Below are 22,397 nucleotides of genomic sequence, written 5' to 3' on the forward strand. Positions count from 1 at the left end.
AGGGGTAACGTTGGAAAGGGGAGAATCTCCCCTTTCCAATGGAACCCCTCCCTAGTGGATCCCTGCTTGGGGATCGCCCCAGGGGGCGATCCCCAAGCGGGGATCCACTCACTATGCACCAGGGAGGGAGGAGTGGCCCCTTGGGCAAGGGCTTTTGCTCCCCCCCATATTTTTGGGCCCAATTAAGTCTTTTTGCCCCCCCCCCCGCGGGGGGCAGAAAGCCCACTAGAATCAGCGATTTTTTTTAGTATGGAAATTAAAATTCATTGCCCCCACCCCCCTGCACAATTAGAGTCTATCTGCCTCCCCGGGGGGCAGATGGGGCAGAAAGCCCACTAGACACCAGGCTGCTCAAGATGGGCATGCCAATGCCCCCACTAATCCCCCCACAAAATTCCAGTATTTCTGCCCTTGTGGGCGAGTAGAACGCACACTAGAACCAGGGATTTTTTTTAGTATGGAAATTAGGGGTGGGGGCTGCCTAATGTGGGCACGCCAATGTCCCCCACTGCACGATTAGAGTCTTTCTGCCCCCGGGGGGCAGAAAGCCCACTAGATGCCAGGGTTTTTTATTTTACATTTAATTTAGGGGTCGGGGCTGCCCAAGATGGGCATGCCAATGCCCCACCACTCCACCCCAAAATTCCAGTCTTTTTGCCTCCCCGTGAAGGTAGAAAGCACCCTAGACACCAGGGATTACTTTTTTTATAGGCCCGTGGTGGGGGCTGCCCAGTATGGGCATGCAAATGCCCCCACCCTACCCCCACAAAGAAAACTAATGACTTTCTGCCCCTCCAGGAGGACGATGGGGGCAAAAGCCCCTGATCTGCCCCCGGGAGTGGGGCAGAAAGCCCGCTAACCTTCATGGATTTCTTTTTATATGGGATGGGGTGGTGGCTGCCCAGAATGGGTAAGTCAAGGACCCCACCCCCCAAAAAAATGATACAGTCTTTCTGCCCCACCTGGGAGGCAGATGAGGCAATAGTCCCTTATCTGCCCCCCTACCGGGGTGGGAAAGAAAGCCCACTAGACACCAGGGATTTTTTTGTTTCCAAAATTCGGGGTGGGGGTTGCCCAGAATGGGCATGCCAATGCCCCCACCCCCCAAAAAAGATGCCACAGCCTTTCTGGCCCCCCGCCCAGGAGGCAGATGGGGCAGTAGCCCCTGATCTGCCCCCCCCCAGGGGGACAGAAAGTCCACTAAGCACCATCGATTATGCTGGCTTTTCTATGAGTAGGGGTGGGGGCTTCCCAGAATGGGCATTCTAATGCCCCCAACCCCTCAAAAGAATATCCACAGTCTTTCTGCTCCCCTTGGGGGCATATCAAGGCAATAGCCCTCGATTTCCCCCCTCTCTAGGGCGGCAGAAATCCCATTAGGCACTGAATTTTCTCCAGGATGTGCCTAGCTGTAGATTTTGAACCCTCCCTCTCCCGGAACCTAGGGAAACCCAGCAAACCTATACATTTTTTAAAACTAGACACTCAGGGGAATCCATGATGGGGTGACTTGACTGGCTCTCACCATGTTCTGTTACACAGAATCTCTTGCAAACTTCAAAATGTGTCCAAAAAAACACATTTTCCTCACATTTCTGTGGTGAAAAGTTCTGGAATCAGAGTGGATCCACAAAATTCCCCTCACCCCGCATTCCCCAAAGTATTCCGAGAAAAATGATACCTCACTTGTGTGGGTGGGTCAAGTACCCGCGAGAGGCAAGGGACCAAAACCTATTGAAGCGACATCAAAATTACCTATCACAAACCAACCTGGTTTTCAAGGGGGGTCCCATGAGTTTTTGGCCCCGGGCTCGGCGGCCACCTAGGGAAACCTACCAAACCCACACATTTCTGAAAACTAGACATGCGGGGGATTCCAGGGAGTTATGGCTTGCATGGATCCCCTAACAATTTCTTCCCAGAATCCCCTGCAATCCTCAAATTTAGCTGAAAAAGTCACTTTTTACACACATTTTTGTGTGGGAAAGTTGTGGCATCACCGGGCTGACACAAATTTCCTACCACCCAGCGTTCCCCCGGTCTCCTGATAAATATGGTGCCACACTCATGTTGGAGGCCCAAGTACCCGCGACAGGCAAGGGCCCAAAACACATTGAGGCAACATCAAAATTGCCTATCATAAAACAACTTGGTTTTGCAAGGGGGGTCACCTGGGTTTTTGGCCCCATGCTCGGTGGCCAGCTAGGGAAACCTACCAAACCCACACATTTCTGAAAACTAGACACCCGGGGGATTATAGGGAGGTATGGCTTGCGTGGATCCTCCAAACGTTTTCTTACCCAGAATCCCCTGCAAACCTCAAAGGTAGCTGAAAAAAATCACTTTTTCCACAGTTCTTTGTGTGGCAAAGTTGTGGCATCACCGGGCTGACACAAATATCCTACCACCCAGCGTTCCCCCAGGTCTCCCAATAAAAATGGTGCCTCACTCATGTGGGAGGCCAGAGTACCCGCGACAGGCAAGGGCCCGAAACGTATTTAGGCGACTTCAAAATTGCCTATCACAAAACTACCTAGTTTTGCAAGGGGTTCACCTGGGATTTTGGCCCTGTGCTCGGCAGCCAGCTAGGGAAACCTACCAAACCTACACTTTCTGGAAACTAGACAACCAGGGGATTCCAGGGAAGTATGGCTTGCTTGGATCCCACAACATTTTCTTACCCAGAATCCCCTGCAAACCTCAAATTTTGCTGAAAAAATCACTTTTTCCACAGTATTTTGTGTGGAAATTTGTGACATCACCGGGCTGCCACAAATTTCTTACCACCCAGCATTCCCCCAGGTCTCTCGATGAAATTGGTGCCTCACTTGTGTGGGAGGCCCAAGTACCCACGACAGGCAAAAGCCCAAAACGTATTGAGACGACATCAAAATCGCCTATCACAAAACAACCTGGTTTTGCAAGGGGGTTAAAGTGGGTTTTTGGCACCGTGCTCGGCGGCCAGCATGGGAAACCTACCAAACCCACACATTTCTGAAAGCTAGACACCTGGGGGATTCCAGTTAGATATGGCTTGCATGGATCCCCCAAAATTCTCTTACCCAGAATTCCCTGCAAACCTCAAATTTAGCTAAAAGAAATCACTTTTTCAACACATTTTTGTGTGGGAAAGATGTGGCATCACCGGGCTGACACAAATTTCCTACCACCCAGCATTCTCCCAGGTCTCCCGATAAATATGGTGCCTCACTCGTGTGGGAGGCCCAAGTACCCGCGACAGGCAGGGCCCAAAACTTTCTGAGGCAACATCAAAATTGCCTATCACAAAACAACCTGGTTTTGCAAGGGCGGTCACCTGGGTTTTTGGCACCGTGCTTGGCGGCCAGCTTGGGAAACCTACCAAACCCACACATTTCTGAACAATAGACACATGGGGGATTATAGGGAGGTATGGCTTGCGTGGATCCCTCAACATTTTCTTACCCAGAATCCCCTGCAAACCTCAAATGTAGCTGAAACAAATCACTTTTTCCACAGTTTATTGTGTGGGAAAGTTGTGGCATCACCGGGCTGACACAAATTTCTTCCCACCCAGCATCCCCCCAGGTCTCCCAATTAAAATGGAGTCTCACTCGTGTGGGAGGCCCAAGTACCCACGACAGGCAAGGGCCCAAAACGTATTGAGGCAACATCAAAATTGCATATCTCAAAACACCCTAGATTTGCAAGGGGGCTCACCTGGGTTTATGGCCCCTTGCTTGGCGGCCAGCTAGGGAAACCTACCAAACCCACACATTTCTGAAAACTGGACACCCGGGGGATCATAGGGAGGTATGGTGTGCGTGGCTTCCCCAATGTTTTCTTACCCAGAATCTCCTGAAAACCTCAAATGTAGCTGAACAAAATCACTTTTTTCACAGTTTTTTGTGTGGGAAAGTTGTGGCATCACCGGGCTGACACAAATTTCCTACCACCCAGCATTCCCCCAGGTCTCCAGATAAAAATGGTGCCTCACTCGTGTGGGAGGCTCAAGTACCCGTGACAGGCAAGGGCCCAAAACTTATTGAGGCAACATCAAAATTGCCTATCATAAAACACCCTGGTTTTGCAAGGGGGGTCACCTGGGTTTTTGGCCCCGTGCTCGGCAGCCAGCTAGGGAAACCTACCAAAGCCACACATTTTGGAAAACTAGACACCTGGGGTATTCCAGGGAGGTATGGCTTGCGTGGATCCCCCAACATTTTCTCACCCAGAATTCCCTGCAAACCTCAAATGTAGCTAAAAAAATCTATTTTTCCACAGTTTTTTGTGTGGGAAAGTTGTGGCATCACGGGGCTGACACTAATTTCCTACCACCCAGCGTTCCCCGAGGTCTTCCAATAAAAATGGTGCCTCACTCTTGTGGGAGGCCAGAGTACCCGCAACAGGCAAGGGCCCATAACGTAATTAGCCAACATCAAAATTGCCTATTACAAAACGACCTCGTTTTGCAAGGGGGGTCACCTTGGTTTTTGGCCCCGTGCTTGGCGGCCAGCTAAGGAAACCTACCAAACCCACACATTTCTGAAAACTAGACACCCAGGGGATTCCAGGGAGGTATGGCTTGCGTGAATCCCAAAAAGATCTCTTACCCAGAATTCCCTGCTAACCTCAAATTTAGCTGAAAAAATCACTTTTCCCACACATTTTTGAGTGGGAAAGATGTGGCATCACCGGGCTGACACAAATTTCCTAATAACCAACAGCCTCCCAGCTCTCCCGATAAATATGATGCCTCACTCATGTGGTTGGCCCAAGTACCCACGACAGGCAAGGGCCCAAAAGTTATTGAGGCAACATCAAAATTGCCTATCACTAAACAACCTGGTTTTACAAGGGCGGTCACCTGGATTTTTGGCCCCCTGTTCGGCGGCCAGCTTGGGAAACCTACCAAACCTGCACATTTCTGAAAACTAGACACCTGAGGGATTCCAGGGAGGTATGACTTGCGTAGATCCCCCAAAGTTTTCCTACCCAGAATCCCCTGCAAACTTCAAGTCAAGATGAAAAAATCAGTTTTTCCACACATTTTTGTGTGGGAAAGTTGTGGCATCACAGGGCTGACACAAATTTCCTACCACCCAGCATTCCCCCAGGTCTCCCAGTAAAAATGGTGCCTCACTCGTATGGGAGATCAAAGTACCCGCGACAGGCAAGGGCCCAAAACGTATTGAGGTGACATCAAAATTGCCTAGCACAAAATGACCTGGTTTTGTGAGGAGGGTCACCTGGGTTTTTGGCCCCTTGCTCGGCGGCCAACTAGGGAAACCTACCAAATCCATACATTTCTGAAAACTAGACACCCAAGGGATTCCAGGGAGGTATGGCTTGCGTGGATTCCACAACTTTTTCTTACCCAGAATCCCCTGCAAAGCTCAAATTTAGCTGAAAAAAATCACTTTTTCCACATATTTTCGTGTGGGAGATTTGTGGCATCACTGAGCTGACACAAATTGTCTACCACCCAGAGTTCCCCCAGGTCTCTTGATAAAAATGGTGCCTCACTTGTGTGGGCGGCCCAAGTACCCGTGACGGGCAAGGGCCCAAAACATATTGAGGTGAAATTAAAATTGCCTATCACAAAACAACCTGGTTTTGCAAGGGGGGTAACCTGGGTTTTTGGCCCCGTGCTCAGCGGCCAGCTAGGGAAACCTACCAAACCCACACATTTCTGAAAACTAGACACCCGGGGGATTTCAGGGAGGTATGGTTTATGTGGATCCCCCAACACTTTCTTACCCAGAATCCCCTGCAAACCTTAAAATTATCTGAAAAAATCCCTTTTTCCACACATTTTTGTGTGGGAAAGTTATGGCATCACCAGGCTGACACAAATTTCCTACCACCCACCGTTCCCCCAGGTCTCTCAATAAATATGGTGCCTCACTCTTGTGGGAGGCCCAAGTACCCGCGACAGGCAAGGGCCCAAAACGTTTTGAGGCAACATCAAAATTGCCTATGACAAAACACCCTCGTTTTGTAAGGGGGGTCACCTGGGTTTTTGGCCCCGTGCTCGGTGGCCAGCTAGGGAAACCTACCAAACGCACACATTTCTGAAAACTAGACACCTGGCGGATTATAGGGAGGTGTGACTTGCATGGATCCCCCCACGTTTTCTTACCCAGAATCCCCTGCAAACCTCAAATGTAGCTGAAAAAATCACTTTTTCCACAGTTTTTTGGGTGGGAAAGTTGTGGCATCACCGGGCTGACACCAATTTACTACCACCCAGTGTTCCCCCAGGTCTTCTGATAAAAATGGTGCCTCACTCGTGTGGGAGTCCAGAGTACCCGCGGCAGGCAAGGGCCCAAAACGTTTTGAGGCGACATCAAAATTGCCTATCACAAAACGACCTAGTTTTGCAAGCGGGGTCACCTGGGTTTTTGGCCCTGTGCTCGGCGGCCAGCTACGGAAACCTACCAAACCCACACATTTCTGAAAACTAGACACCTGGCGGATTATAGGGAGGTGTGACTTGCATGGATCCCCCCACGTTTTCTTACCGATAATCCCGTGCAAACCTCAAATTTAGCTGAAAAAATAACTTTTTCCACAGTTTTTTGTGTAAGAAAGTTGTGGCATCACTGTGCTGACGCCAATTTCCTACCACCCAGCATTCCCTCAGGTCTCCCGATAAAAATGGTGCCTCACTCATGTGGGATGCCCAGGCACCCGCGACAGGCAAGGGCCCAAAACGTATTGAGGCGACATCAAAATTGGCATCACAAAACGGCCTGGTTTTGCAAGGGGTTCACCTGGGTTTTTGGCCCTGTGCTCGGCGGCCAGCTACGGAAACCTACCAAGCCCACACATTTCTGAAAACTAGACACCCGGGGGATTCCAGGGAGGTATGGTTTGCATGGATACCCCAAAACTTTCTTACCCAGAATCTTCTGCAAATCTCAAATTTAGCTGAAAAAAAGCACTTTTCCACAGCGTTCCCTCAGGTCTCCCGATAAAAACGGTGCCACACTTGTGTGGGAGGCCCAAGTATCCGCAACAAGCAAGGGCCTGCTAGGCCAATGAGCTTTATAAAGGCAATGACAGTATTTTTATCAGTTAACTGTGAATTGACTCTTTCCCAAGTCAAGCTCGGTCTGCGTTTGAGAGTAGCAGGTTATTTCTTGTTAGTCCTTTCCCATTACGTGGGTTTGTATCAAATCATAATGCTAAACAGAATATGGTGTGTTGTTATTCCCGCGTAAAATGTTTAGTTTCTGGAAAGTTGCACATTTGCACATGTGAGCATCTCAAACTGCATGTTTTCGTGGTAGTGAAATTTATACAGACGTTGCACTTGTACCTCCGATTAAACACCACTGGATCACTCTTGCACCTCAGCACAACTATGTAGTCCTATGTGCTATTTAGTCCTTTTTTGGGTTTGTGCTGCTGTTGATATAATTAGCATATGACTCATTAAATCTTGTGCTGCAGAATTTGCTAAGAGTTGTGGAATGCAGTGATGCACACTTTCATGCTGTACAGTATGGCGTGAATGTTAGTAAATCAATGTATGTGGAATTCAACACGGCTCGACTGACAGTGTGGGACAAAAGGAAAACCTATAAAGAAAATGTACACAATGTTCTTGTAGACACAGAGATAATGTGCCTCCACGCTCACGGAGATAGTCAGACTCACTTGGTACACTCACTTTCTGAAATATGGAGTGGGTGTAAACATATTTTGCAGGGCCGCTTTTAGCTCCAAATCAACCAATGGGATTTCAATGGAACATATCTATACAGAGACCAATGCCATTTGACCAAGAAATGCAATATGGCGCTGAAAGTATTGAATAAGAAAGGCGACTTGGGGCTGTAATTGTTATTCCATGAATTTGACAACTCATTTCTCACTTAAGAGGTACATTAGTTAAGTAAGAAATTATTATCTGGGGTGGGTGACTACCCACCTAAAGGAATGATCAAAACTCGTGTCCGGTGAGCTCTGAAGTTTGCTAAATTAACCTGAGCTTAACCCCATGGTAGCTATGACACAAGCAGACAGGTTTAACTTCAGACAATGTGTAAATTAGTTATACACTATTCAAAACAGTAAGAAAGTAAACATGCGCAACAATAATCACAAACCAAATTGGAAAAATAGAGTATTGAATAAACAGAAGAACACCAACATGACAAAAATCAAATGAAGTGAACCGACAGAAGATAGTATTTTTTAAAGTTTAAGTAGAAATAGCACCAAAAAGTATTTAGCACCACTGAAAGTCACAGGTGACCTGGGACCTAGGCGCAATTGGAGGCTGCCCACAATGGAACTCAGGTTTGATATACCATCTAGATTCTTCCTGGTCAAAGATGTTACTTTCTTACATTAGTCCTTTAACAAATACTCCATAGCAGTACACTTGTAAAGCCCCCAAGGACCTAAGTAGAGGCACTTAGTGATTTGTACGGTGTCCGGCAGAGGCAACAGAGTCCAGTCCAGGTCCACTTGTCACTGGTCATCTAGGCAGTTGTTGCACCCAAGCTTGATGAATGGGAGGTCAGCATTGTGTGAATTCCACTTTTTTGCCCTGGGTTCAAGAGAGACCTCATCCAGTCCTTCAAGGCTCCTCTCGGGTCACTGAAAAGAGGTCAAGTCCTCATTTGTACTTCTTCAGTTCCAGCAGTATCCTGAAGTGAGTTCCTAGAGAAGCCACATTAATGCCTGGCACTATCAAGCGGTCGGATTTAATTCTGAACACATGCCTACTAATGAGGTAAAAGTTCCCAGGGGCCAGTGCTACGCACCTTGGGCATTTTCAAGATGCAAAATTCTTTGGCCACTCTAAACATGGGCTGCAGGTGTCTGTGGGCAGTGTACTAATGTATTCCAAGTGTCCTCCCACTTCTAAAACCAAAGTCCAGTTTGAAGCAGGCACAGAGACACAAGTCTGATAAGACAAACTTAAGGTTTTCCAGCAATCAGACACTAGATACACAAGAATTCTCTTGGCATCCTGTTCCCTTCCATGCAAGTGTGCCCTTAAGTGTTATATGTACGCCCAGACGACCTGTCAAATAGCATTTGACACTGCAGCAGAATTTGACACTGCAGTATCAAAAAGGATGCCTACAGCCCCCAAAGTGCATATTGTGTGAGGTTCAGACAAGACATCTTTGCTCATTCAGGCCGGTCTATCAATTGGTCCTGAGATGCTTTTCACACCTTTTTCACACCTATTGAAGTGCTAATTACTGGCTGAGGAAACCTGGAGAGCAAATGTAAATTAGCCACTATAAACTTCAGTGAGGGAAACAGTAGCATTCTAAATATTTCTAATTGTTATTTGTCCTTAATATTTATGAACAATCCTACTTCACCATTTATTCGGATTTTTAATAACTATTAAAAACAGTTGTTTATTTCTCTTTGATGTTCTCCGTGAGCCAATGCTTGTTACATTTAGATTTCTGTTTACATTCAAGTTACTCTTACCAATTTTAATTAACTCTTATTCTTAAATTGTACCTAGATTTACAGATAAGGAAATCTTTTCTATCAAATCCAAGTCTGTCATTGCTCTGCCCATTTCATTATATAGCTACGCTGTTTAGGTCTTCGGGGGATGCAGGTTTTATTTTAGCAATCAACGGCAGGGAGCACGAACAGTGGCTATCTTAGAGATACACTTTGTTTACTTGCTCAAATAAATTTACACATCTGGAAAAAATCAATCAGCCTGATTACACAGCTACAAATATTTCAGGATATCTAGTAGCTGGTATGAGGAATGTGTGTGATTTTGTATTTTGAGCAAACATTAATAAACATTAAGAAAAATGTAGGCAGCGCACTACGAGTCCATCAGGTACATAATGGGGTAAAACTAACAAAAAATAATCTGAGTACATTAATTACATGTACTTATGGCTTGTACAATAGGAGCAAGCCTTCAGATGATATTTCACTAATTGTTTTTCCATAATTAATCTTATTTGTTTTCAAAGTTCGCATAGCAACTCATAATTAAGTTACTGTTCCTTGTCAACATCTTTTGCTTCTAGGTGTTCAAATACGATTTGAGCAATTTTTGAATAGATGAAAATGTGAATAAACAAAAACTATAATATTAATTGTTTTCAACTATGTATTGCACCCTGGTGCCGAATGACTAAGTCTCTCATCGAAGTCTGGTGTTGATACTGCCTTGTAAATCTTAGGTAAAATTACGGTTCAATGCCAATTATTTTCAGCCCATCCAAAAAAAAACAAGCATTGGCATAGCCAATAGGTCTCGCTTTTGGGACTTTATAAGTATTTAATTATGCAGCGCAATATCCTTGGTGCAACTACATCAACTGTTGCATGGCTAAACATTTAAGGTCCCAAAGCGAGACCTATTGGCTATGCAAATGCTCGTTTGTAATGTCCACAGGTCCAGGAATGTACTGAAGAGTGGCTCCGGAGGTCCAAAATGTATACCTTGTGCCAGCCTGTAAAGTGGGGGGATTCCATGTACTACCCCAATATCTGGTTCTGGAAAGTTCTTCACTTTCCCAGTAAATGCTCCTAGATGTCTGGAGTTACAAAAGACTAATGTCAGGTTCCTTTGTGTGTGTTGGAGGCAAGCCCTTAGAAGTGTAAGTGGGTCAGTGCACAACCCTTCCCTCAGCTTTCCAACCCGCATCTAGTCCCCTTTGATGCCATTGTCTTGAAGGAATACACAAACTCCAACAAAGCTGCTCACCGTCATGTGACCCAGGACTATGACAAAAGGCACCAATAGTTAGAACAAGATAATGCCAACTTTCTAAAAGTGGCAATGCAGAACTGTGACTTAAAATTCGACTTTACATTAAAGAGAATGTTAACCTATAATTCATTTGAATCTAAACAGCACATCTTTATCTGCTCCCAATGCAAAGTTAGCACTTATTAAATGTAATAAAGTTACTCTGTGTTAGTCAATGGGCGGGATAGACCTTACACCAGTGAAAATTTATTTTAGAAGTTTTTCACTGGCAGGACATGTAAAACTTAAGTAGACATCTCCTAGTTTTAAGGAAAACGGGCTGCATTTTAAAAAAACCTGCGCTATTCAAAAAGCCGTCACAGACATGGTGGTGTGCTGACCCAAGCAGGACACCATCCCTGTGAGTGCTAGCCATTCCCAATGGGTCACAAATTGTGACCTGCCTCATGAATTTTATGAGGCAGGTCCCCTGCCACCCATTGGGAATGGCAAACACACTGTTTGCAATTTCCCAATAGCAAATCGCAAAAATTAACTATTAGGAAATCGCAAATGGAAGTCCATGTATATCTGGCCCCTAGTTACTTCCCCATGCCTCTACCTCCCACTCAGGGATATATACACAAGAACTTGTGATAACTACCACAAGAGTAGCGTAACACAACTTTCAATATCACGGCCCATGACCGGAAAATAACCCCGTGTCAACGTGGAATTCACAACAAGGCGGTACCATACGATAGCAATCAGATAACGCGCCAAATGTCTGCGTCAAAATCAACGCCATGCTGCAAAAATGTGATAAGCGAACGCAAAAAAACATGTGATGAGGCCAACCGCGATACAAAAAGTAGCGAAAACCGACCAAAGGCCTGCAAATCCCACGCATCTGGAGGAACAATGCACTATAAAAACCACAGAAATAATACACCAAAAACAATCCAAAGTGCGTAGCAACATGGATGCACCCTGACACAGCACAGGGGCCAACCTGAACCCCACAACCCCCACAGACTAGCAGCAAGGAACAACTGGGCCGGGGATGGCCAAGGAGAAGAGGGAGTGGAAGACGGGGTGCAAAACGCAGGAAAACATGACCAGTGTCCCGGAGGTGACAGAACACAGCCAGCAACTGACCCACAAGCAGACCACCTGGATTGCAGGCAGAGTGCCGAGGAGGACAATCCAGGAGGCCAATAGGCGCCAGAATTACGTTACTACCTAAACCAGGCACAAACCTGCTGCCAACAGGAAGGCAGCAACGGCGACAGGAAGTGGCAGTCCAGCACCAGCGGAGGAGCTAAAGGAAACCCAGGCCACATTCATCAGTGTGGAGACGGTGCAAGAAGTAGGGAGTACGGACACAGATCGAGAGGACCTGACACAACATCAACAGGGAGTGCAACGAACAGGGACTGGGGGGATGGGCACAATGGCACACATGCACAACGAGATGTACCACACTGCACACCCACAACCACCCAGGTCCATGGCGCAGATCCCCTCGGCACACTGCAGCACACACACATAGCACGAACAGCACACCCACATTTACGACGACGAGTAACAATGAGCATAGCCAACACTGCAGAACAGAGGACACAACTGGCTCCACACATGCACAGAAACATGTCTAGTACATCTGACGGAGCCGGAAACTGTGAAATGGAAATGTACGCATACAACCTCATATCAGTCATGTAGACCAAATGTACAGTGTCCCGCAGAAGAATCCTGCACCCCCGAACAGTCACAATGTACATTGCCATACAGTCTGCATGCAAACCTGCCCAATGCGCCAACATATATGTCAACACAAAGTCAATACGCACCTCCCCTTCACTTCGCAGAGGGGCACACAACATATACAGCAGAGCACAGAATACAACACATCAGTGATGTCGAAGAGGACCACCACACCGTCGACACCGACACCCTACAACAGCACATGGATATCCCACGCAACCCCCCACCAGGACCCGGACAGCCAAGCTACTCAGAGGAGAACACCCAGCCTGCAAGAGACCACACAGCAGGAAGCACCCGCAAGCACAGCTGGCTCATGACACTTCACCCACCCACACAATGCACCCCAATGCCATGTCCCTGCATGCCAGAATGGAGGTGGCCCAATAGGTGTGGGTGGGGGCCGAACCCATGGAATGTGAACCAAGACACATAGGTAGGTGTCCATCACCCTTCAGGGGCCACCAACACCCCACTAAAGAGACCCACACTGCCATAGAGACACATGCAGATTAAGATTCACAGTACAGAACCACGGGCAGGGGCGCTCAAATAGAAGTCACACACCCATGTTGGCTCTGCGTACGACAGCCCGGGACACTCCCCTTATGAATTGAGTGGGTGACAACAAAGCTACATGTCCAAGCTACAACCCACTGCCTGTGGTGACACGTCTGCATCTGATGTACACAGCACAATGTAATGTGGCAGGGCCAAGGGCCCTCATGCTTGCAGCAAGACCACAGGGACACACGCTGATATCATGTTGAACTGGCTACGAGCACATGCGCCCAGCCCCTTTATTGGCAGGGCAACATGTACAGTGAAGCCTGTGCTGGATGTGTGTGGGGTGAGTGTAAGCTAGTCCGCATGGAATGCCTGGTGCTGGCAACAACTTGAACATTGGACACCAGTGCAACGGAAACAGAAAACACATGCATAACAGAGTCAACTGCAGAGCAACATGGTGGGAGCTGGAGTAAGGACAGAGGTCACCCAATATTCAGTCAGGAGGTTCCGTGAGTTGCAGTGCACTGGGGTAGGGGCACTAGAGATGAGTTCGCACATGTGAAGGTAATGCTAGGATTGTGTCCCTTCGTGTTAGTCCTGATGCAGATGCAGTGGGGTGTGTTACACCTGCATCAACTTCCTCATCAACGTCACAGGTCTCCCACACTGCCTGAGGTGACAGTTGCGTGCGCATCCACAGTGCAATACCCAGTATTGGTTCCGGCTGTGTGGCTCGACTACCACCTCCAGTATGCATTCCTGCCTTGAGGATGTTGCCTCCTGCCCTCCCATTGTCTGTGCCATCTCCCATCCGTACACTTGACACATCTTCCTCATCATCGTCCCAGCCCTTCCCCACTGCATGAGGTGACATTGCTGTGCAACATTTCCACAGCACTAATGTCAATCCGTAATGGACAATGGCTTGCGGTGCACTGAGTCACTGGCACCTGGAGTGCTGAGCAGGGTATCAGGCCGATGATGGCATCCACGACAGGTCTGAGCAACTCCGTAAGTCTGTCAGGACCACCGTGTCGACTGTGGCACATGGCTGTTGGAGGTGGTCCTTGAGGTGGTGGCGTGTGCCTCCTGCGGTGATGCCACGTCTGGGCCGGTCAGGACTCGATTTGGTGTGTGAGCCCTGCTAGTACGCTCTAGGGGCCGGAGGCTGCACACAGCGCAGGGCCACAGAGAAATGGCGTTGATGACCCCAAGGCCAACGCTTCAGGAGCCATCCAATTTCTCAGAAGAAGGGGTCCCGGACCTGACTAGTACAGAGTTAGTGGCCCCAGATGCACAGCGGCTGGCACAGGCACCCAGCCACAGGACGGTGACTTGCGTTGCAGTCAGATGGGCCATGCGACCTGAGCGGGTCACTATCAATGTCCGAGGTGTATGTTGCAGAGGGTATCGGGGGATAGTGGAAGGTGTCCTCCAGGGCATGACGCCGAAAGGTTTGATTTTATCCGGAAGCAGCAAATGGAAGAGTGGAATGCGACAGCCTTGTTGCCACCACCAATTAGGTATCAGCTACATGAGGATGAAAACTGCCCCCTAGGCCATAGACTCGGACGCCACCAAAGTTCGACCAGAGAGTGTCCATGATTGTCGGTGAACAGACTTAGAGGCACCGGGGCTGAGAGGTTATGCTGTCTGCGATGATGCCGGTACACTGATATGAACTCAGCCATTGCAAAATGAAGAGTCTGTGACCTACTGGACCGCAGTGCAGGCCGGAGGCAGCGGTCAGTCATGGCCCACAGCCACGTGTCATTGGCTGGCAAGGCACAGAGTTAGTGACACAAGGGCATTTGTCAGTAGTCTTCGATCACCTCCGTAACGATGGTCTTGTTCCCTCCGGACTGCAACGCGTCATCCTCTTACACCTCTCCGTGTGTGCGATGACATGTATTCTGCCATCTGAATGACCAATGTTCAGTTCCAAATCTGTAGTGTTGGCCTGAGGCAGCGGTCAGCATGGCCCATTCACCGAGTGTCTCCGGCATAGGTTGGATGGCACCACCGGCCTGCGTAGTTCAGGTTCAGTGGTACCACATGTTGGGACACTTCCATGTATGTGACACGGGCTTTGTCCAGACTGAGCCACATCTTCTTACTCTTCTCCGTGCGACCACTGGTGTGGACTCTGCCATTCGTGCTTTGCGCCTTTGCGCCTAGGTGCTGGATGTGGGACCTACTGGTCCACACGGTAGTCCTGGTCCCTCATCTACTTGTCGCAGGCTGGTGTTGAACAGGGTTAGTGGCACCACGTGTCGCAAATAGCCCATATGGAATTATGCCTCACTGATCGGGGTGGGTCTGGTGCCGTGGCCAACCCACTCCTGTCACGCTTGGGGGGGCATAACAGGCAACATTTCCACAAGGTCCCCCACTGGCTGGGGTGAAATGGTTGCGTCCACTGTTTACTAGACTCCATACACCAGAGGTGTGTGTCGCCGTGGATATGGGTGTGTTCTGCATACTGCTGTCTGTCCAGCACATCTGCGCCCCTCTTGGCATTGTGTACTTTCCCAATCATGGTTCTACTGCACCCTTCACACATGCCTGGTTGCCACCTCTCCCCACCTTGGGCTGTTGTGTGGCTAAGGTGTCATGCTGTTGATGGCTCATGTTCACGTCTTGGCCAGGTAACCATTGTGAGTTGTTCTGTCATGTTTGGTGGGTGGTCATGTTGTTGTGCATGTTGGTAGTGATTTTGTGACGTGTGCTTTGCCAGAGTTGTGGGTTGCATGGTTGTGGAGTTGAGGTGAGTGCCCATTTGAAACTTGCCATGGGGCTATGCATTTCCATTGTTGTCATCCTGGGTAGGCTGGTTGCTGATGGACTGTTGGAGGGTGAAGGAATCGTGCACAGTGGCTGGGTATTTGGAGGCGACATTGTTGGAGGTTCCACGGTGTTCTGTTGTTGCCTGCACATTGATGTGAGTCGTGTGCTTCCTGTTGCGGTGATTGTGTGCTGTGTCACCAGGGGGCACAGGTGGGACATGTGTGCTGTGGATTGCCCCCAACACGTGGGTGCATCCTGCTATGGCGTATGGTCCTTGCTTGGCCTCCAGCGGATCCTGTGCTTTGTGTTGGACGTATGGGGACTGCGGTACCAGGGTGAAGCTGATGTCCAGGACAGATGTGGGGGACTTGGATGTGGTTGGCTGTGAGACTCCCCCACATCTGGCGGGTGTTGTTTGGGGGGTGCCAGGGACCAACAGGTGCAGCAATCCAGCAGCTTGGTGTGGGGTAGGATGTTGGTTGTCTGCTATGTTGGTGCCATAGGCCTGTAAGGTCTGTGAGGCTGGTGTGTTTCCTGGGGGTCCGCTGTCTTTGTCTGTGCTGCCTCTGTGGTTGTCTGGGGGGGGTGTTCAGGGTGTGCGGTGGGGTCCTGGGATGGTGTTGGTGGGTGTTGTGGCCCTTTTGAGTGTCCGGGCCGCATAATGTGTGGCTCCATGGCATCTGTTGCACTTCCGATGAGGCCCTGGGCTGTGCTCCCTTTTGTGGTGGTGCCTGCTGTCCGACTTAACACCAGGTCGGAGCAGGTGTAGATTTCCTGGTGCTAACACGCCTTATCGCCGGATTTGTGCCCTTATCGCCGATCGGGCTGGTCGTTGAGAATGTTGAGGTGTGTTGTTGTCACGGCTTTTGGCACGGGAACGCCTACTCTGCATCTCATTAGCGATAGTTACGGGGATCCTCTGTGGCGATGTTTTTTGCGGCTGCTATCGCGTGTAAACTGGTGCTGTGGGCTGTTAGCACCAGCTTGTGAATGGAGAGGTAAATTTATCACGACTTTGGCTGTGAAAAAGTGCCATTAATTCGGCGACAGCTCCTTGTGAATATGGCCTTCAGCTTTTTGTCTTTATTACCATCCCCATCACCCACCAGGATTCATCATTGCTTCCCAGCTAAAACAATTGTGTTGCAGGTATAGATTTCCTGCCCCCAACCTCCCTTTCCCTCGCCCCTCGCCCCTCCACATCCCATTTCTTTTATTCTTACGAATGTGTTGGGTCTGTTAGCGCGATAGCAGTTCTGGGCCTTCGGCCCTTGATAACAACAGAATAAATATGCTGACAAGATAAGATGGAAAAGCAAGTAAAATAAAAGCAATGCTTTAAAAAACCGCATATTTATCATTAGTATTGTTTTGCATTCTCCATACAGGAGCAGGTACATTTCTTTGAAATGTATTAGATGAGTTACACTTGCATCTTCATTAATAAATAGTGACCGTAAAAGCTTTTCCACAATGGTCGCCAGTCTGCACTGCTACGAACACTTTTTTTTCAGATCAAAATTTGTTCATTTCAAAGCAGTGCTAATTTACATAATTTTTAGAGTACTGCTTACATTAAAATGTATTTTAATTCCTACCATATTTTCTTTCTTATTTTGAACATTAATTTAAATTCCCAGCTTTAATTAGGAGTCTGCCTTCAGTATTATATTGCACCTAACTCAAATGCACGTCCTGTCAGGCTCGCGTGATATATTGTCCCGGCTGGATTTCTGAGACTATTGGTATGCAGCGAATTGTTTCCTTCATTAAGATATTTTCTTTAGCAACAGCTTGTACTGAGGCAAATAGGCATTCAATTTATCCAAGAAACCAACATGGGGCATGAAGATATGCGCTTCCAAATTATTCGAATGCATTTTGAATTTCTTCGATAATTTAACCAGGTTTTTGCTAGGCCGCTGTTTTTAAATTGAGTGATTTTTAACGCCGATCACATCCAGGAACTGTTCGTTTTGATGCACAAGTAATTATATTAAACCAAATCCTAGGACATCTGCAACCCCCAATATATTCTTTTAATCCTCTTACTCCTAGGGACCTCATTATGTTGTACCTGGAAATTACATCAGGGATATGAACATTGTTACCTGTCCTCTCTGAATAACTGGGCTTGCAGTAAATTTGCAGGGACTAAACAGTAATTCCTAGCGGAATAACACCTGGTATTACCGATTCATCTGCTAATCCTAAAGGGAAAATCAAGGTTTACTGTAATCTCTCATAAATTCGCCCTTAGATTTTCCAGTATCAGCGAAATCAGTATTTCTGGTGTGCAGAATTACAGGGCTTTACAACGTGGACTTCAAACTGAGACCATCGAGAATTCAGCAGTACTGTATTTTCACACCCCACCAATAGTACATAATTCACTATCAATCCCCCCAAAAACTCCACTTGCAGAAAACCTATGTGCTCTTTTAATCCTGCATCATCAGTTGTGGGGCACAAATGTGAGGCTGGAAAGTAAACTAACCAGCAATGTGGTATATTTTTCGCAAAATGTGAGCTGGAGTCCCCAGCTTATCTTAATGTGATTCTGTGCCCCAGTACAATCGATGCAGTGTGTGACTGCATCCCATGCCAATGTCCTGAAGGTACACAGTGTTCATGGATTTCCCTGGAGGGGGACCAAAAAAACACAAGCAAAATATTTCTAAATTCATGAGTTTAGGGGAAAACTGAGAGAATAGTCCTACAGACAAAAGTAACTGTTTTTCCCCCTAAAAATTGCATCAACAAATGGTTTGCTCTGATAAAGTCACCATCTTCCCAGCTTTGAGGAACATGAAGAGGTGAATAAAAAAACATTTTTTTTTCCTACAGTTTTGGCATTTTTCAAAGAGGTAGCCCATTTTTCCTATTTGTTGTGATCTCAACCTACTTTCAGTTTGTGGTAAGAACCATTGTGAAATTCATGAGTGAGCCAGGAAAGATATAGATTTCTGAAAGTGGACAAAATTCCAACTTCAGCCAGAAGTCATGTCTGTTAGGCACAAATGGAGCAAAATATAGTTGGTGATAATAAATGATCTACTATACTATGCTCTCAAATGTCTTCCAATTTAAATAGTACCTCACTAGTGTGGGTAGACCCAGTACCCTCGACAGAAAATGGGCCAAAACACAATGGGGCAGATTTACAAGCCCCGTACGGCACATTTGCGCCGCCGTTGCATCACTTTTGTGACGCAGTGGAGGCACAAAGCCAGCGCCATGCTGCGGGGTATTTACAACAAGATTTCACTCAGTCACTTTTACGGCCATGCTGCGTCAAAACCCTGCGCCTGCTTGAAGCAGGCATAAGGATTGACGCAGCATGTTGGGAATAGGGGCACCCCGAGCCTTGCTGGAACTGCGTCGCACTTGCAACGCGGCTCCAGCAATGTGCCGCCTTTCCGCCAGGGGATGCAACACGCATCTGCCCATCTGTGCGCCACGGTGCGCCACATTGTAAATGCAGCGCATCAGTGGTGGCGTACGGGTTGGCAGATGCGTCGCAACTCTTCTGGCGCATCCCTGCTGATTAGCAGAGATGCGCTAGAAGTAGTAAATCTGCCCCGACGTATGCATCATATTTTCCACTGAAATCTGCCCCTTTTTTTCAAACGTGGGCAGCTGTAGATTTTGGACCCTAGTTTAGCCGGCACCTAATGAAAACTAGCAAACTTTTATATTTTTTAAAACTAGACATCTAGGGGAATTTAGGGTGGTGTGACGTGTGTGGATATCACCAGGCTTTTTCACACAGAATCCCTTGCAAACCTCAAACTTGTACAAAAAAAGAATACTCACATTTTTGTAATGTAGAGTTCTGGAATCTGTGGGGAGCCACAAACTTCTTTACACCCAGCATTAACCCAAGTCTCCTGACAAAAATGGTACCTCACTGATGTTATTAGGCCTAGTGCCTGCAACAGGAAACTGCCCAAAATGCAAAATGAATACATCACATTTTTCCACTCAAATGTGACTCTTTTTATGGAAAGTGGGTAAATGAGGATGTTGTGCCCTAGCAACAAGGGAACCATAGCACACTTTCACATTTTTGAAAAATAGACACCAGAGGAAATCCAGTGTGGAGTGACTTATTTTTTACTAAGAATCCCTTTGCAAACAGTAAACCTTGACTACAAGAACACATTTTCCTCACATTTCTTGAATCGTTGGGGAGCCACAAACTTCCTTCCACACAGAATTCCCCTAAATCTCCCTATAAAATGGTACCTCAATTGTGTGAGGAGGCTTAGTGCCCATGACAGGAAACAGCCAAAAAATGCAACATCGATATTTCATATTTTTCAAATCAGAATTGGTCCTTTTTTTTGGAAAGTGGGTAGCTGTGGATTTTGTGCCCTAGGTCAGCCTGCACCAAGGGAAACCTTGCAAACTTGCACATTTTCGAACACTAGAAAAATGGGGTAATCCAGGGTGACAGGAATTGTCACCTAGAATCCCTTGCAAAACTCAAACTTTGAATAAAAAACACATTTTCCTCACATTTTTGTGATTGAAAAAACTGGAATCTATGGGAATCCAAAAGCTTCCTTCCAACCAGCATTCCTATTAATCTCCTGAAAAAAAATCTTTCTTCACTTCTATGGCCAGTCCTAGTACCAGAGACAGGAACGGCACAAAACACAACATGGATACATCACATTTCCCCACTGAAAACTGACCCATTTTTGCAACGTTGGTAGCTGTGGATTTTGAACCCAAGCTCAGCCAGCCCCTAGTGAAACCCAGCAAAATTTCACATTTTTGAAAGCCAAACACCTGGGAAATACAGGGTGGGGTGACTTGCATGGCTTTTACCTGCTTTTTTATCCAGAGTCCCTTGCAAACCACAAACTGACTAAAAATATATTTTCCTTAAATTTATGTTATGAAAATCTGGAATTTAGTGTTGAGCCACTGGCATCCTTCCATTCAGCATTCCTCAAAGCCTCCTGATGAAAACGTTACATCACTTGTATGGGTAGGTCTTGTGCAAAAATCAGGCACTATAACGAACTTGCTCGCAATTTCTGTCCTGCTGGATAAAGTGGCGGCCTCAGGAACGTTAATGCATGGCTGTTTCGTTGACTTTAAGGCTGCATTCGACCGCGTACCTCGAAGCCGATTATGGCTCAAACTGCGGACATGGGGGATTCCACCAGCGTTTTTACAAGCCATAATCATGTTACACACCAACACATGGGTTCGTATAAAACTTGGGGATGGAACCTATATCTCAAGGAAAATACAAACTTCCCGCGGAGTGAAACAAGGGTGTGTGTTGGCGCCCCTTCTTTTCAACCTTTTCATCTCTGACTTGTCAGAATCACTTGACGAAGTTCATTCTCACCCCCCAAAACTCGCCGGGACAAGAGTTAGTAATCTACTGTACGCAGATGATCTGGTCCTGCTAAGTCACACCAGGGTTGGCTTGCAGAGACTACTTGATCGGTTGTCTCTATATACCATCGAAAACGATCTCGAACTGAACTTAACAAAGACAAGGGCAATCACCTTTGGGCAAAGGAAATATCAAGGTGGAGGTTGGCGATACAACGGTAAAAACGTTGACAGAGCCCCTTCTTACAAGTATCTGGGGGTTCACCTGGACAGAAGGGGAATATTCTCTAAACACAGAGACGAGGTAGAAGCCAAAGCCCTGACAATCCAGGTGGTTTTTGAGACTCTAGCAAGGCAACTATCTGGCCCCAGTCTGACCCCACTCATAACTGTCATGAAGGCAAAAATTATCAATTTCCTCACCTATGGCCAGGAGATCATGCAAGGGAAAGACAACAGCCACGTAAATAAAATAATAACAAGAACATTCAAACAGGTGCTGGGTCTACCAAAATCTTCATCTCCCGCCCAAATACGTCTCGAGTTTGGTCTTCAAGACCATCAAGCAGTAGGGCGTGGAGTGTACATCAGGCTGTGCAATAAGTTGCGTACCTCCAGAGAAGGAACCCTGGAGGCCCTTTTGTGGGCGTAAATCTCAGCCGGCCAACCTGGCAGTTCATTCCGGCGCTACCTGCAAGATTCTTTAAAACTCCTCGACATAGAAGAAATCTGGTCCTCTAATCCACCGCAGCAGGCTCTTAAAATTCACATCAAAAGAAACGTCTGCAAGCACGCCTGGTCAATTGTATCAGGATTCAAGCCAGGGATTATGGCACACCATCTGTCATGTACCTACTCAGTGTTGTGGAAAAAAAGATTTTTGGCCCTCAGAATGGGTGAGTGGCCATTCCTGTACCATCTGCCAGGATGGCGCTGCACAAATCCCAACGTAACGTGCAGGGGGTGTGGGAGTAGCCCAGAAACAATCGAGCACGTGTCATGTCTATGTCCTGCAGTCCATGACGATCAAAAGTCCTTGTTAAAGAGCAAATGGAATAAACTTGGAATTCGTACGTGGCGGCAAGCCATCCTCGCATCAATGAACCCGGATAATCCACAGCTCAACATCCGGTTCACCAAGTTCATCACAGGAGCAGCAAGAAAATTTACACACAGTGAGAGCCAGCATGCCATTAATGGTTAACTATCAAAGGACAGATTAAACCCTTCACTGATTCACCCAATTTGTACACTTGTCCGCACCACCCAAGAACAGCAGAACATGGCCTTC

This window comes from Triturus cristatus, chromosome 5_2, assembly GCF_964204655.1.
Source record: "Triturus cristatus chromosome 5_2, aTriCri1.1, whole genome shotgun sequence".
Classification (NCBI taxonomy): Eukaryota; Metazoa; Chordata; class Amphibia; order Caudata; family Salamandridae; genus Triturus; species Triturus cristatus.